The 17,636-nt window shown below is 41.2% G+C and overlaps 1 pseudogene; it reads right to left on the bottom strand.

The window, feature by feature from the left end:
- Positions 1 to 3,865: 3,865 nt before the first annotated feature.
- LOC144463920 (uncharacterized) lies at positions 3,866 to 4,930 on the bottom strand (annotated as a pseudogene).
- Between the last annotated feature and the right edge of the window lie 12,706 nt (positions 4,931 to 17,636).

Below are 17,636 nucleotides of genomic sequence, written 5' to 3'. Positions count from 1 at the left end.
TTGCCTCACAGGGCTTTACAGCATACGACATCCCTGTGTCCTTAGGACTCTCACAGTGGATAAGGAAAAACTCCCCCCAAAAAACCCCTTTAACGGGGGAAAAAAACTGTAGAAACCTCAGGAAGAGAAACTGAGGAGGGATCCCTCTTCCAGGACGGACAGACGTGCAACAGATGTCGTACAGAACAGATCAACATGATAAATTAACAGTAATCCATATGTCACAATGAGACAGAAAGAGAGACAGAGAGAGAGAGAGAGAGATGCAGGACAGACAGTAATGACAGTAGCTTACAACAACATTAATGAAAGTAATAATACTATAATTATAATTCTAGCTGTTGTGGTACAATATATTGAAAGTATATATTAATATCTGAGTGTGTACATATGTGACAATAATCATATGTGTATAATAACAGTAGAAGTATGACTAATGATGGCAGCAGCAGCAGGAGGCATCTGGCAGGACCACGGCAGCAGCACAACCACACACGTCACACCATCCAGGCACCGCTGCAATATAAGTTAACCTGAGAGACAGTGGAGCACAAAGGCTCCGGAGAAGAAGCCGAGTTAGTGACATGCAGTATGGCCGAGTTAACAAGATGCAGTAACAGGACACGAGAGAGGAGAGAAGGTGCCCGGTGTATTATAGGGGGTCCCCTGGCAGACTAGGCCTAAGTCAGCCTAACCAGCCCCTAGTTAGGCTGACTTAGCCCCTAGTTAGGCCTAAGTCAGCCTAACTAGGGGCTGGTACAAGCCAAGCCTGAGCCAGCCCTAACTATAAGCTTTATCAAAAAAGGAAAGTCTTAAGTCTAGTCTTAAATGTGGAGACGGTGTCTGCCTCCCGGACTGCAACAGGAAGATGATTCCACAGGAGAGGAGCCTGATAGCTGAAAGCTCTGGCTCCTGATCTACTTTTGGAGACTTTAGGGACCACAAGTAACCCTGCATTCTCAGAGTGCAGTGTTCTGGTGGGATAATATGGCACTATGAGCTCTCTAAGATATGACGGAGCCTGACCATTTAGAGCTTTATAAGTTAACAGTAGGATTTTAAATTCAGTTCTGGATTTTACAGGGAGCCAGTGCAGAGAAGCTAAAACAGGATATGACCTTGTTTCTTAGTTCCTGTTAGTATACGTGCCGCTGCATTCCGAATTAGCTGGAGAGTTTTTAAGGACTTACTAGAGCTACCTGATAATAGAGAGTTAGAGTAATCCAGCCTTGAGGTAACAAAAGCGTGGACCAATTTTTCTGCATCTTTTTGGGTCAGGATAGGCCTAATTTTCGCAATATTACGCAGATGAAAAAATGCAGTCCGTGAGGTTTGTTTTAAATGAGAATTAAAAGACAAATCTTGATCAAATATTACTCCGAGGTTTCTTACAGTAGCACTAGAGGCCAGAGCAATGCCATCTAGAGAAACTATGTCATCAGAGAAAGAGTCTCTGAGTTGTTTGGGGCCAAGAACAATAACTTCAGTTTTGTCTGAATTTAACATAAGGAAAATGGTGCTCATCCAGGTTTTTATGTCTTTAAAGCAATTATGAAGTTTAGTTAATTGATTACTTTCTTCTGGCTTCATCGATAAATACAACTGTGTATCATCCGCATAACTATGGAAATTTACAGAGTGATTTCTAATGATGTTACCTAAAGGAAGCATGTATAGAGTAAATAGGATTGGTCCGAGCACAGAACCTTGCGGAACTCCAAAACAAACATTAGTATATAAGGATGATTCATTATGAACGTGAACAAACTGAAAACGATCAGATAAATAAGATTTAAACCAGCTTAGTGCAGAACCTTTTAGGCCAATTAAATGTTCCAGTCTCTGTAGCAGAATTTGATGGTCAATAGTGTCAAACGCTGCACTAAGATCTAATAAACAAGTACAGAGACGAGTCCTTTGTCTGAAGCAATTAGAAGATCATTTGTAATTTTAACTAGTGCTGTCTCAGTGCTATGATGCACTCTAAATCCTGACTGAAATTCCTCAAATAAATTATTATCATGGAGAAAATCACACAGCTGGTCTGCGACTACTTTCTCAAGGATCTTTGACATAAAGGGAAGATTAGATATTGGTCTATAGTTGGCTAACACCTCTGGATCCAGGGTGGGCTTTTTTAGTAGAGGTTTAATTACAGCTACCTTAAAAGACTGTGGTATATAGCCTGTTAATAAGGATATATTGATCATATCTAATATATGAGTGTTAACTAAAGGTAGGACTTCCTTAAGTAGCCTAGTTGGGATGGGGTCTAAGAGACACGTTGATGATTTAGATGAAGAAATCACTGCGGTCAATTCTTGAAGAGAAATCTGGGAGAAGCAATTTAAATATATTTTAGGTCTTACAGCTGTGTTTGAGGTTAGATAGGTACTATCTGAGGACAGGAGGTCATGTATTTTGCCTCTAATAGTTAGAATTTTGTCTTTAAAAAAGCTCATAAAATCATTACTGCTAAGGGCTAAAGGAATACAAGGCTCAGTAGAGCTGTGACTCTCAGTCAGCCTGGCTACAGTGCTGAAAAGAAACCTGGGGTTGTTCTTGTTTTCTTCTATTAATGCTGAGTAACAGTTTGCTCTGGCATTGCGGAGGCCCCTCTTATACGTTTTGACTCTGTCTGCCTAGATTAGATGAGATTCTTCCAGTTTGGTTAATTGCCAATTCCTTTCAAATTTTCGCGATATTTGTTTTAACTTACGGGTTTGCAAGTTATACCAAGGAGCGAACTTTCTTTGCTTTGTTAACTTCTTTTTAAGAGGAGCTACAGAGTCAAGTGTTGTTCGCAGCGAGCCTACAGCGCTATCGACAAGATGATCAATTTGGGAGAGGTTAAAGTCGGTACGGGAAACCTCTGTTATTGAAGGACATGGTATTAAATTTAACGACGGAGGAATCATTTCCTTAAATTTTGCGACAGCACTATCTGATAAACATCTTAGTATAGTAACTGTTGCTGAGTGGCATGTAATTGAGTAAAAATAAATCAAAAGTAATCAATGATCTGATAGCGAAGGATTCTGTGGAAAGACTATTAGGTTATCAAATTCAACTCCATACGTCAGAACTAGATCGAGGGTATGGTTAAAACAGTGAGTGGGTTTATGTACACCCTGACTGAAGCCAATGGAGTCTAATAATGAGATAAACGCGGTAGCCAGGGAGTCAATATCAGCGTCAACATGAATGTTAAAATCGCCTACAATAATAACTTTATCTGATTTAAGAACTAAACTGGATAAAACTCTGAGAATTCAGATACAAATTCATGATATGGGCCAGGACCACGGTACACTATAATGAATAAAAGTGGCTGCGAGGTTTTCCAGGTCGGATGTAAAAGACTAAGAACAAGACTTTCAAATGAATTAAAATCTAGTTTAGGTTTAGGGCTGATTAACAGACTAGAGTTAAAAATGGCTGCAACTCCCCCTCCTTGGCTGCTGCCTCGAGGAATGTGGGTATTATTATGACTGGGAGGAGTGGATTCATTTAGACTAACATATTCATCTGGAAACAGCCAGGTTTCAGTGAGACTGAGTAAATCAATATGATTATCTGAAATTAATTTGTTTACTAACACTGCTGTAGACAACAGAGACCTGATATTTAACAGTCCACATTTAATTCTCCTGTTCTGTGTTTCTGTCACAGAAGAGGTTTTAATTTTTATGAGGTTGTTATACACAACTCCTCTTTGTTTAATTTTAGATGTAGATAATTTAGGTGGTCGGGGGACAGACACCGTTTGTATAAAACTATGAAAACTATGGGTGGGTAATTGCACTAGAAGCTCAGAGAAGCGTATAGGACTGCGACTCTGAGTCCTGATCTCAACTCTGGGTTGTCAGGGATTTGAATTACTAATACAATTTGCCAGGTGTCTAGAAATGAGAGCAGCTCCATCCAAACTGGGATGAATGCCGTCTCTCCTAATAAGACCAGGTTTTCCCCAGAAAGTTTGCCAATTATTAACGAAACCCACATTGTTTGCCTGACACCACCTGGACAGCCAGCGATTAAATGATGACATGCGGCTAAATATGTCATCAGTGGTCAGATTTGGGAGGGGTCCAGAGAAAACTATGGAGTCCGACATCGCTTTTGCATATTCACACACCGAGGCAACATTAATTTTAGTGGCCTCCGATTGGCGTAACCGGGTGTCATTTCCGCCGACGTGAATAACAATCTTACTGAATCTATGTTTAGCTTTAGCCAGCAGTTTTAAATTTGATTCAATGTCGCCTGCTCTGGCCCCAGGGATACATTTGACTATGGCCGCTGGTGTTGCTAACTTCACGTTCCTCAGAATAGAGCTGCCAATGATCAGAGTTTTCTCCTCAGCGGGTGTGTCGCTGAGTGGGGAAAAGCAGTTGGAAACGTGGACAGGCTGGTGGTGATCCGTGGGCTTCGGCTTGGAGCTGCACCTCTGGCGAACAGTTACCCAACCTTACCGGAGGACCGCTAGCGGAGGCTATGCTATGTGGCTCCGTACCGGCTACAGCGGGCTGGCTAACTACCGCAGCTACTGAATGGTTTTCCATGGTGCGGAGCCGTGCTTCTAATTCACTAAGCCTCGCCTCCAACGCAGCAAATAAGCTACACTTGTTACAATTACCACTGTCGCTAAAGGCGGCAGAGGCACAGCTAAACATTTGGCACACCGAGCAAGAAAGAGCAGAGGGAGAAGCCATCGCTAACTGTTAAGCTAATGTAGCTACCAAGGCTAGTAACATGCAAACAACAGCTAAGAGATTAGCAGGGAAGTCGTAAAAAGGAAGAGAGCTATAAGTTCTTAAACAGAACTATTGTGGGTTAAGACTTGAAGTAGATGTTAAAGCAACTGAAGTGAGAAAGCAGAAAGCAGGCTAGTAGAATTCACTAGAGCAGTACAGAGACGCTGTCACAGAAACACCGGAAATGACACAACTTGCATACTGCAATACGTCAGCACGTCAGAGCACCTCATTGTTAAGCAGTGCTTAACAATGGCAGATGGGATGGGATCTAGCATGCAGGTGGAAGTTTTCATGGTTAAAATGATTTTAGACAGCTCATCTGGGGAGACAGGTGCGAATTTGGAAAGGGGCAGGGTGATAAGATGGGTGGAGGGGTGTCAAGCTCTTAAATGCTTCCCATGCAATATCCCCGCTTGAAAGGGAGAGAGGCATCTACCAGAGGTCTTAACTGGATTTCACTCAAAATGACCAGGCCGCTTTTCCTTTTCCTTCTTTTATTTTTCAGGTGCAAGCAGATTATGCCATTTTGCCATGTGTAGGTGAAAAACCTTTCAATCAAAGAAACACAAACCAGAAAAAAAGTTTAAAGTCTGTACACAATGCAAATGCTATTACAAATCACCAACAGAAAATAAGTATACAAAATACCAAAAAATAAACACTTAAATATTGTGAAACCCAATCATATTTACATTAAATTACAAATCAAGTGCAAATAAAGTTACCCACTGCTGTAAATGGTTTTAGCATAGTTTCAGTTAAGTATGAATTTCACTACTTTTGAAATATTTATTGTTGTTTTAAATGTATTTTTGAATGTGTTTTTAACTTAAATTGTCTCAATTTCTATATTTTACCATTAAATGTATTTTAAAGGGTCAGTGTGTAAAATGGGTTGAAAACCGTTGGAAACAGTGACATCAGTGGTCAAATTCTAGATTGCAGGGCTCCCTCGCTCACCCCTCCCGTCGGGTAAATGACGGTGGCCTTGTAGGGACAAAAAGCCTTGCGCACGAGTTTTTCAGGAGTAGGTCTATCTAGCGATGAGGTGAATGTTTATTTAGAAATCTAAACCATGTTACTTTATTGTAATGAATCCCTCACGAGCAGGAGACCAGAGGAGCGTTCGGGAAAAAGGCCCGTTTATTTGAGCAGTCCAGAAACTCTGGTAACACTCCACTTCATCCCAAACTCTGACTCTTCTGGCGTAACAGACACACTTCATAACTTTACACACATACTCGTTTACGATACTAAGTGGGGACCAACCCCCCTCCCCTCTCTGCTCCGCCAATCTCCAGCCCACACACTGACTGACAGGGTAGCCAGTAAACAGTGCTCAGCTGTTTATTTAGCCTAGCAATATCTCCGGACTATAGTAGCTGCAATGGACGACTTTGAACGCGATTTTGAAGAGTTTCTTGTAGCGGACACAGACCCAGAGCCATACCTGTTTGAGCCGGAGCAGTGAAGTTGCGTCTTCTTTTCCTCGCAGATGACGGTTCGGGTTCATTCTCTCCTGTTGCGTGGTAAGTGTGGTCCATTCGCAAACTTTATAACTAAAAAAACTTTTCACTACTCTCTATCGACGAACTACTAACACTCTGCTGTTTCCTCCTCCTTCTTCCTTCCTTCCGCTGTCTTCGTTGGTTCATTTATACACGCGAAACGCGTTCTCTGGCTGGCTGGATTGTCCACTCGGTCTGCCGTACATACATGGCGGCGCAAGATGGCGACCTCTCTAAAGCAAGGCCCTTGATACATATATATATATATATATATATATATATATATATATATATATATATGAAAGCATAATTATAAGGCTACGAAAACCAAACGAATTTTATTTTATAGCGATCATACACTTGTATAAACATATTAATGGGTAGAATATTCAGATTCAGATTCAGATTGACAATAAACCATGCCAAATATTACACACTGGCCCTTTAACATGAATTACTTCTTAAACAGATTTTTACAGGCTTTTTAACCTTAATTTTTAAAGGGTTTTAACATTAAATGCTTACAATTAAAAGTATGTATGAGTATAAATGCTTGAATTGAATCTGTAAATATGAAATGTTTCAAATCATGTTATATTTAAATTGCTCTTCCAATCTACTAATTACTTCTGTGACACACCCAATACAATCAACATTCATTGCATAATTCACTAAATGTCAAGGTGAAATACTTTTAAGATGTGCTCAACACATACCGATTTAAATTTACAATTTACACATTACATTTTCAACACATTTCAAAAGTCAGGAGATTAACAAGCAATCAGCGCACACAGACATTAATCAGTTACCAAGCCACGCATTACTGGGCGTCCGAACCCGTGGCTAAGCTAGCGTTAGCACAACCAATTAACCACAATGAACTACCTCTGTGCAAAAGTCTCTTCGTTTAAACAGTTCAGCGTCTTACCGGCTGCCCCTCTCATGTTTTTGATGCTCTCACTCTGCATTGGCTCACCGCAGGATGCGAAGGATGAGGGAACAGATCTATGCCTGCTGATGTCTGTGTACCTTTGTTTGCTCTTCACCTGTGATGATGTGCGCCGCCTTTTATGGTCCGGGCAGTAACTGGGCGATGGTGCAAAAGGTTCCTCCTTCTGGTTTATTGTGGAAGTGGATTCCTCAGCCTTGCATGTCTTTTAGTTACTGTTCAGTTCTTTAGTTTATTCCAGTTTGACCTGACAAGGGGGTGTGGGGGGTGGTTAGAGAACTGTAGATGGTGTCAATTTTGGATTGAAAAAATGAGAGTAAGGAATTGCATTTTTCAATGGTGAATGAGTTTGAAATACTGTCACTGGGATTAAGGAGTTTGTTAACGGTGGAAAAAAGAGCCTTTTGGTTATTGGAGCCGGTGTGAATGAGGTTGGAGTAGTAGGTAGAGCGGGCAGTATTGAGGGCGGCTTTGTACTGTCGGAGGTGGTCTGTGTAGGCTTGGCGATGAACTGTTAAACCGGTCTTTTTATGTAGTCTTTCGAGCTGACGCTTTAACTATTAAGCTAATGTAGCTAACAAGGCTAATAACGTGCAAATGTTACACTTCTAAGAATGACGCTGTGGCTGATCCTTTGTGTTGCACATTAAATTTTATTCCTGTAGGAACAGTAACAAAAACAGATCAATATCAGTCCTTAGCGTCTGTGTTGTTTCTGCATCACTCGTACTACCTGATGTCTCACTCTCCAAGTCACTGACATATTTCAAAACACACATTCCAAGTCGAACAAATCAAATCAAATTACAGTCCTGTGATCATGTAATGATCTGTCATGTAAACACCCTTTTTTAACCAAAAGTATTTATCCTCAATGAACTTCTTTTTAAATCTCCATTTATTCTCAAATGAACTGTTTCACCTTTTTAACTTAACTTATATCTGTTTTTAAATCATCAGTATTTATCACACAATATTCAACAAAAACAACAATGAACTTCAATCTGGAAATCATGTTTTCCCTATTGACTCTAATTATTTTGAAATGTAATAGCAAAACCCATGTTAAGTACATCTTTGCGCTATTATTCTGAAAAACTCACAGGACACTGCCTAGTGCCTACCTGGCCTGCCACTGATCAGAGCCGCAAAGTACGCGGCCTTTATCATGGTTAGCATTCATGTCATTAGCCTTCGCTTATTCACACACAACCTAAGCTTTTTAAACCCTTTCACACTGACCATTAGCATGAGCTAACTTTGAACTATCATCTCTGGTTGTGGTTGTGTTTACGGTTGCACAATTCTCACTTTAGAAGACAGTTTCACAGTTCGTTTTCAATCTCATTAGCATCGCCCGCCATATTGGATTACTATTCATTACTAAGGACTCACTCATCTCCATTCAAAGTCGCTACAGTTCACTGTCAGTCTAAGGCTTTCACATGTTGTATTATTTTCATTTTTCATTCTGGTTATGATTTCTGAGCATCTTACCTGTAGGAACAGTAACAAAAACACATCAATATCAGTCCTTAGCATCTGTGTTGTTTCTGCATCACCTGACGTCCCACTCTACCAGTGACTGATGTCGGTCATTGATACCCAATGCACACAGCGCCCTCTGCTGACCCGATACTTCAACCATGTAAAACATAACCAGGCCTGTTGGAAATACATGAAATCACACAGGAAATATCAAAACAGTCCTTTTTAACATGTTTTAAAATCCTTAGCTGTTTTTAATGAGTTCAAATTTTAAATGGGGGGCAAGATATTTTAATCAAGTCTTTCTAATGTTAGTGTCTCTGAAAACACACAGTGCCACACAAACAACAGCTAAGAGATTAGCAAGGGAGTCGTAAAAGGAGGAGAGCTATAAGTGCTTAAACAGAACTAGTGTGGGTTAAGACTTGAATTAGATGTTAAGAAACTGAGGTGAGAAAAGCAGAAAGCAGGCTAGTAGAATTCACTAGAGGAGCACAGAGACGCTGTCACAGAAAACACCGGAAATGACACACCACGCTTACCGCAATACGTCAGCACATCCTAACCGAGTCGGTCTGTCTTTATTCAAAAATGCTGCAGCCAGAGTACTGACTGGGACGAGAAAAACAGAACATGTTACTCCCATACTCAAAATACTTAACTGGCTTCCAATAAAATACAGAATTGATTTCAAAATACTCCTCACAGTTTACAAAGCACTTAATGGTCTGGCTCCTCAATACATCTCTGAGCTGCTCACAGCCTACATACCCCCCAAAACCCTCAGATCATCAGACACTGGTCTCCTAACAGTGCCCATGATCCAAAATAAATTTGTTTAAGATGCATTCAGTCATTATGGTCCCACTCTCTGGAACAAACTGCCTGATGATCTGAGATTCTCTGCAACTGTGTCATCCTTTAAACTCAAGCTTAAGACCTACCTGTCTCCCAGGCCTATGAATAGTTAGTCTCTCTCTCTCTCTCTCTCTCTTGGAGCTACTAACATATTGATGATTGCAGAAATACACGCAAATTTCCCTCTACAAACAGTTACATAGGAATTTGTTCTGCTCATGTTTCATGATTGAGACCCAATATCAGCAGATACTCAATATTAAATGTCTCGGATCGGGATCAGGGACAACAACAAACAAACAAACAAACAAAAAAACGTACCTTTCTATTAATATTTGTTTTTGACTTGAAACTAAAATTTTAGGACTTGGGACTTGTCTTGCAATTTTGGTACAAAGAATTGACTATGACTGTGACAAAACAATGACCTGGTACCACCTATGTTTCTAGGGTATTTGAGCCCATACCCAACTCATGCATGTGACTGTGAGTGTGCTCACTTTTCCATTGTGTGTGTGTGTGTGTTTGTTTGTTTGTTTATTTGTTTGTGTGTGTGTGTGTGTGTGTGTGTGTTTGACTCTGTGTGTGTCACAGCGCCCTGGTTCTGCAGCGTCATCACTGCAGCCCTCCCTGCACAGCAGAGCTCGTTTATAAAAGAAGCAACCAGCCCAGATTCACCGCCTCTTTGCGTGTGTGTGCAAGTGAGTGTGTGTCTGTCCATTGCATGCACTTGTGTGTCCAAGCAGCCCAGATTTACAGCAGATCCCCTCATTCATCATGAGAGACAGAGAGAAATCAGGAGAGGAAGGGAGAGTACAACTGGCTACTGCAGTCTCTCTCTGTCTCTCTCTGCCTCTGCTCTAAACAGGCACAACATGCTTTAAATGAACTGTGCTACTAATTTGATCATGTTCAGTGTCAAAAGCTGAAATAATTCCACTGCACTTGTTGTGTAACAGACTGAAAGGAGGCTTTTGGTGCAGAAAATCAATCATGAAACACAAATACATTCACAAGCGGCATGATCTCAGCACTGAAGAATTCTGTTAGCTGTATTTTCTATCTGTCTCGGGCTAAGAATTTTATAAGGTAAATGGACTGCACTTGTAAAGCAGCTTTCTAGTCCTCTGACCACTCAAAGCGAGTCATATTCACCTATTCACACACTGGTGGCAGAAGCTGCTGTACAGGGTGCCACCTGCTACACAGTTTTAACATGCACACATGCACTGATGGAACAGCCGCTAGGAATAATAGTCATCCGACCACTCAAAGCGCTTTTAACACTACGGGTCATATTCACCTATTCACATACATTCCTCTCTGGTTGCCGAGGCTACCATACAAGGTGCCGGGGATTGAACTGCTGATCCTCCAATTGGTGGACTGCCTGCTCTACCACCTGAGCCACAGCTGCCCTGAGGCGAATCTTCTAAATGTCCTGAAATCCAGAACAGAACTTGCGATTGTTCCCAAATGACAAAATCCACGGTTAGTCCAGCCAGTTTGAAAACAGGAAGTTTCACTCAAACAGTCGACAGTAGAAGTATCTTTGGAAAAATGGCAAATGACAATAATACAGTTGTAAAGTCTGTCTGTATAACTTTAAAGAAACAGTGATCCCTGTTTATGATTACTTACTCCTTGCAGTGTATTTTTAACTGACAAATATGCACTGCAATAGAAATGGTCCACGAGGGCCTACATTGATATTTTTGCGTTGTGATGTCATTTCTTAGAGTATCTTCAAATGCTTCATATCCCTAAGATCTACAACCTAGGATAAAAGGTTATGTAAGTCTGTAAACCATAATGACTGAAAAGTGTTGAAATTGTGTCATTAAAACAACTAATACAAAAATCTGTAAAAATTTTTTTATCAGACTTAACAAAATACAAACACAAAACACACTGATCCAAAATACTTTTAAATGTAGAAACATAAACAAACTATTTCTTAACACTCCATATGTCATTTGAACTATGCACGATATCATTTTTGAGATATGCTCATTTTTATAAGCAGAGCGCAAAGGCATTCATTCCTCTGGTGCCACCCTGCATTTTCACCAAGGCTCTATTTCAGAAAGCAGGCTCAACAAACTCTGAGCCTAATCCCGATCTCCGGGTTGACTGAGCCTGAGCTGGGAAACTCTGAGTTTTCAGTTCCAGAACAGCTGATCAGAATTAGCTCAATCAACTCTGAGTATGTTCAGCCTAAGAGAGGCGCGTTCACAGTGAGCACCATAAGACATCATCACTGGAATGCAGATGACATGATTTTCAATGGCAGAGTTAAAACACAGAGTCACTTACATCCAACTGAATCGAAAATTTTAATGACTGAAGCCTTCAACATGAAAGAAAAAATCTGTTACAGCAGCTGTGGCTAAACAGCATGAGGTGGCATGGGAAAAGACTGCAGAACGTGTTTATAGGTAATGTGAAGTGACGCTATGTAATGTGATGCATTAATGCATCTAATAGGCTATACAGAAAATATAGAAAATATTTTTATACCTTAACAATGTTATATATTAATATAATTTGTTAAATCCTCTTATTCTGATGTAATCTGATGGGGCCCAAATGCACTTGAAAGCAACTCAAAACCAAACACAAAAATATTGTACAGACTGGTAAAAATTTTGCTCATACTTATGTCATTCTTGAAATATTAGGCTAAGGTTAATTGAATTGCTGAATTGCTGTGAAATGTCTTCTGATTCACGTAAACTCCTTTATTTTCAGATGGACCTATGAATGGGATGTTGAGTCCCATAAATGCAGCCATTTACACCACGGAATCTTTGAATATATTAAAAGTATTCATAAATAATTGCATAATGTATCCGTGTAGATTATTTTCTTAATAACACTGACAACCCTGCAGTTCTGTGGAATTCCTCTGGGATGATCCTTTCTGATTGCCCAGGGAAAACCACAAAAACGAGCAAAGGTTTCTCCAGAGCCATAGACACTTTTCTTACGGCCCGACAAACCGCTGTCTCTGCTCTGATAATAATGTAAACCCATCCATACATCCATTTTCATCCGCTTATCCGGGACCGGGTCGCAGGGGCAGCAGGCCGAGCAAAGCACCCCAGACATCCCTCTCCTCAGCAACACTTTCTAGCTCCTCCTGGGGGACCCCAAGGCATTCCCAGGCCAGATGGTAAAGCAACACACCTGCATTTGTATCGCGCCTTTCTAGTCATCCGACCAGTCAAAGCGCTTTATACACTACGAGTCACATTCACCCATTCACACACACATTCATACAATGGTGGCTGAGGGTACCATACAAGGTGTCACCTGCTACTCAGTTTTTTTTAACACACTCGCACATCGGTGGAAGCATCATCGGGAGCAATTTAGGGTTCAGTATCTTGCTCAAAGATACTTCGACATGCAGACTGGATGATCCGGGGATCGAACCGCTGATCTTCCGATTGGTGAAGGACCCACTCTACTTTCGGGCCACAGCTGCCCAGATGAGATATATAATCCCTCAAGCCAGTGGGACATGCCCAGGCGCCCAGGAGGCATCTTGATCAGATGCCTGAACCACCTCAACTGACCCCTTTTGACGCAAAGGAGCAGCAGCTCTACTCAGAGCTCACTCCGGATGGCCGAGCTCCTCACCCTATCTCTAAGGCTGAGCCCGGCCACCCCACAGAGGAAACTCATTTCCGCCACTTGTATCGACAATCTCATTCTTTTGGTCACTACCCAGAGCTCATGACCATAGGTGAGGATTGGGACGTAGTAAATCGAAAGCTTCATCTTCCGGCTCAGCTCCCTCTTCACCACGACGGACCGGCACAGCGCCTGCATAACTACAGAAGCCACAACAATACACAGATCCATCTCGCGCTCCATTCTGCCCTCACTTGTGAACAAGACCCCGAGATACTTGAACTCCCTCGCTTGAGGCAGTAACTCTCCCCCAACCTGGAGAGGGAAATCCACGGGTTTCTGGCACAGAACCATGGCCTCAGATTTGGAGGTGCTGACTCTCATCCCGACTGCTTCACACTCGGCTGCAAACTGCCCCGGTGCATGCTGGAGGTCACAGTGTGATAAAGCCAACAGAACCAGACAACTTTCACCCCTGGAAATACTTTAAGGTACCTTGGGAATTTATAAGGTAGATGGTAAGGCACACAGGTACGCTACTGATTAAGAGGCTGAGACGTGTTGCCACAATCAAACCAGAAATTTTATTTATAATAAGCAAAATTATCAAGCAAAAAGCAGGGGCTGGAGCTGCTGAAAAGGAAGAAGAAATTGATTTATAAATGAGAAACAACCCAAAAATGATGGTAGATAAAAGTGAGTGATATTAAAGTTAACTAAGTAGTAACTTTAATAGTTACTATAGTTTAATAGTTACTAAGTAAAGTAACTAAGAAATTGAGCACAGGCCACTTGTCAAGAGGCAGACTCCGCAGAGGTGTGCCACGGGATGCTACCACCACTCACCAAAAGTGGGCACAGCAAACACAGCAATCCTCAAATAAAAATGGTGCAGTCTATGGTGTCCCAGTGTAACCACTCACATGCAAAAGTGAAGGGACCTCACCACGGGTGCCTAGCCTCTCACCAAACTGGCGCTCCACTAATGAAAATTCCGAGAATAATTAAGAAAAACAAAAAAATGTATCCCAGTTGGATTAACAAAATGCAAAATAACTCAATGACAAAATGATAGGCAAAAATGGGAAAAAAACTAAATCACAAACCAATAGTTCAACAATAATTAAAGCAATTAAAGCTGCAAGCAGCATTGGGTGGGACCTCTGCCTCACGCCATTTCGGCCTCCAGCTCACATAGATAGTTAAAGTCAAAAATTTTAGACAGTTTTAGACCCCTCTCCACTGTAGCTCACAGCTGAGAATTTCTCCACATTTGCTCATGTTACTTTCAGAGGCACTAGCTCACTTCCTGTTGGATTCAGGTCATGGGTGTCAGTGTGTGATTTGTAGGTCTGGATGAGACGAACAAGCCAGTTTTGGTTTGATCCTTCTACGACATTCCTACAGGCCGCAGCAGCCATTTTAGTGTGTGTAGGTGGCGCTAGAGAGCCCATTTTGGCACTTTTGGTGTTCATTTTTTCACTATTCAAATTTTTCACCAGTCCTGACATGCGTGCCAATTTTTGTGAGTTTTTGAACATGTTTAGGGGGTCAAATTGCGGTTCAAAGAGACGGCGGGAGAAAGAAAGAAAAAGAAAGAAAGAAAGAAAGAAAAAAACGTACCAATGTAACGTTGGCCGAGGTCCCTAATAAGTAACTGAGGAACAGATTAAATAATTATGGGCAAACAACTAAACCAAGAACCAACAAACAATGAAATAATATGGGCAAAGCAATGAACAAAACAAATGGGCAAAGCAGCAGTGGTCAAAAGGGCAGGAGAACCTCAAAGAGGAGAAACCACAATTAGCCGAGCTCACCAAACTATATGCTAGGAGTCTGATGAGGAAGCCTACTCACCACCTCAAGCGTGGGCTCAAATAATGCAGGATGGCAGGAAGTCAAATGGTACCTGGCCAACCAACACATTATACTTGCTAGAAGAAAGGTAGCATTGCAATTCAGACAACATTGTACACAAAAATAGATGCTTTTGGCACATACCTGGTGCAAACAAACAAAAGCAGCCACAGCAGGGACAGGGCATGAGGCAAGAAGAGGGAGAACTTCTTCTTCTTCTTCTTCTTCTTCTTCTTCTTCTTCTTCTTCTTCTTCTTCTGGATTTCCGGCAGGCTGTACGCTATCTAGCGTAATGCTGCCCTCCACAGGTCATGTAAAGCTACTAATCAAATCTTCTCATATTATCCAGTAGAGTGGAGGTATTTCAATACTGCCCTCCCAACAGAATCAGAATTTTTCTCTGATCCAAAGATAGCTTGTAAAGAAACCACAGAAAGGCCTAGATCTGACAGATCTTTAAACAACTGCTGTCTATGACGAGAATATATATTACAGGGAAACAACACATGAACCACTCTTCTTTACAGGTGCTGTAACATTCCCATTCAAACATTCAGATCTATATTTTCTTTGGCTAAGGATTCTTACACTAATCTGTCAGCAACTTAATTGCCCTCAACTCCCACGTGACCCGGCACCCACACAAAACACACTTGACATCCTGAGTTGTCAGCTCTTGATAGGCAGCACAGGATCTCTATAACCAGGTCAGGGTGGGCTCTTAATGTCCCTTCTTCCAGAGCCATCAAAGCAGCAGCAGAATCCGAACATATTACACTTCTCTGAGGTTTATTATTTTCTATCCACTCCATTGCCCTTTGGATTGCCAACAGTTTAGCAGAGAAAACAGATATGCTATCTGACAGGCAGATGCTAAATAAAAGTTTCTCATCTGCCACATAAACCCTAATCCAGTTTTCCCAGACACAGGATCCTTTGAGCCATCAGTAAATATTTTCATGACCCCATTAAACTGATTCAGAAACATCCTCACATCTTTACAAGGACGATTTTTTCCTCAGAACCTCAGGTTCAGGTAGAAACCGAGGGGTAACAGGAGACCAAACAGACCCAACCACTGTTTCACACTCCAACCCAATATCCCCTGCCAGCTGCTTTATATGGTGTGGAAAATCTGACTTCTTATCTTTATCTAAAAACTCCCAAGACTTATCTAAAAGGTTCTTCGCTGCAGAACTACATCTTATATCACTTAGTTTAACTCAGTAATGGAGCCCTAGTTTATGTCTCCTGATTTCCAGTGGCATTTCCCCCATTTCAATAAGTAAAGCAGGGATAGGTTTCGTTTTGAAGGCACCATTGCAGATTCTCAAGGCCTTAGCCTGTACCCAGTCCATCTTACGAAGAACAGATTTGGCAGCTGAACCAAATATCACACATCCATAATCTAAGATGGATCTTATCATAGCACAATAAATTATAGTCAGGGTGTCCCTTTCGGCACCCCAGTCACTTCGGGGATAAGTCCAACCACCCTGTAGTCCGACTACCCAGTAGTCCAATCACAGGGTCCTATTTTTTGAGATCCATTAGTCTGACCTCCCAATAATCCGACCATACTTGTGCTATTTTTACAACCGCTGCTATTCCGACCTGTTAACGTTTGTTAAAGTGGATACCTCGATCAGAGGTTTTACCAGATAGCCTGACGTAACTGCTTTATATTATACAGGCACAGCTCAGTACTGCTTTATAGAACCCAATGTTTTCGCGTGCAAATAGCTATGAAATTAACTCTCCAATTCTCGCTATTGAGGGAAGTCACTTAACGATATGACACTCTTGGTTACAGTTGCACACAAAACTAGCCCAGCCCCGACCACAACAATAAGATAAGCTAAACTACAACAAAAATACAATAAAAGGGCTATAAAAGAACATGAAATGGGCTATTTTAAGTAGCCTTCAATACGGTCCGAAACGCCCTCTGGGTTATATGCAAAACCACTGGCTGACATCACTCACCAGCCTGTTTCAAAAATGAGATGGTCCATCTCAAGGGGTATGGGGTAGGTGGTGCTATTTCACCCTTTGGATAAGGTGAATTACGGGTAAGGTGACCTGAAGACGATAGCAGCAGAGTACCATTAATTAAGATTTCACAAGATTCTACAGTTCTGCAGAGTTTTATTACGATTCTGTCATGAGGAAAAGTCAAACTTATCAAAAGTAAGTGAGTTTTTTTTCTTCAAGTAGCAAATTAACGATTCTCAGTTGTATATATGGGCCATATGTTTTATAATGTACAAATATAACAACAACAACAACAACAACAACAACAGTAATAATAAGTAATAATAAGTGCTTACGGAAACCTTGCGGTCAAAGTGGATAAAGGAGTTTCTATTACTGCAGGCCTAAAATAATTGACTGATATCTCACGAAATCAGTAGGGACAGTGTCGACTTTATATGAATGTGTAAACAGTGTGAAAATCTGGTAGTTGCATGGTGTAAATGATTGTGTTTATAAAATTGTGTTGGGTGACATGAAAAAAAAAGAAAAGAAATACTCAAAGTAAACTCTATTGATTTAAAGGTGATAGATATA

This window comes from Epinephelus lanceolatus, chromosome 7, assembly GCF_041903045.1.
Source record: "Epinephelus lanceolatus isolate andai-2023 chromosome 7, ASM4190304v1, whole genome shotgun sequence".
Lineage (NCBI taxonomy): Eukaryota > Metazoa > Chordata > Actinopteri > Perciformes > Serranidae > Epinephelus > Epinephelus lanceolatus.
The sequence above is the reverse complement of the archived record's forward strand: the minus strand, read 5'-3'. Positions and strand labels throughout refer to the sequence as shown.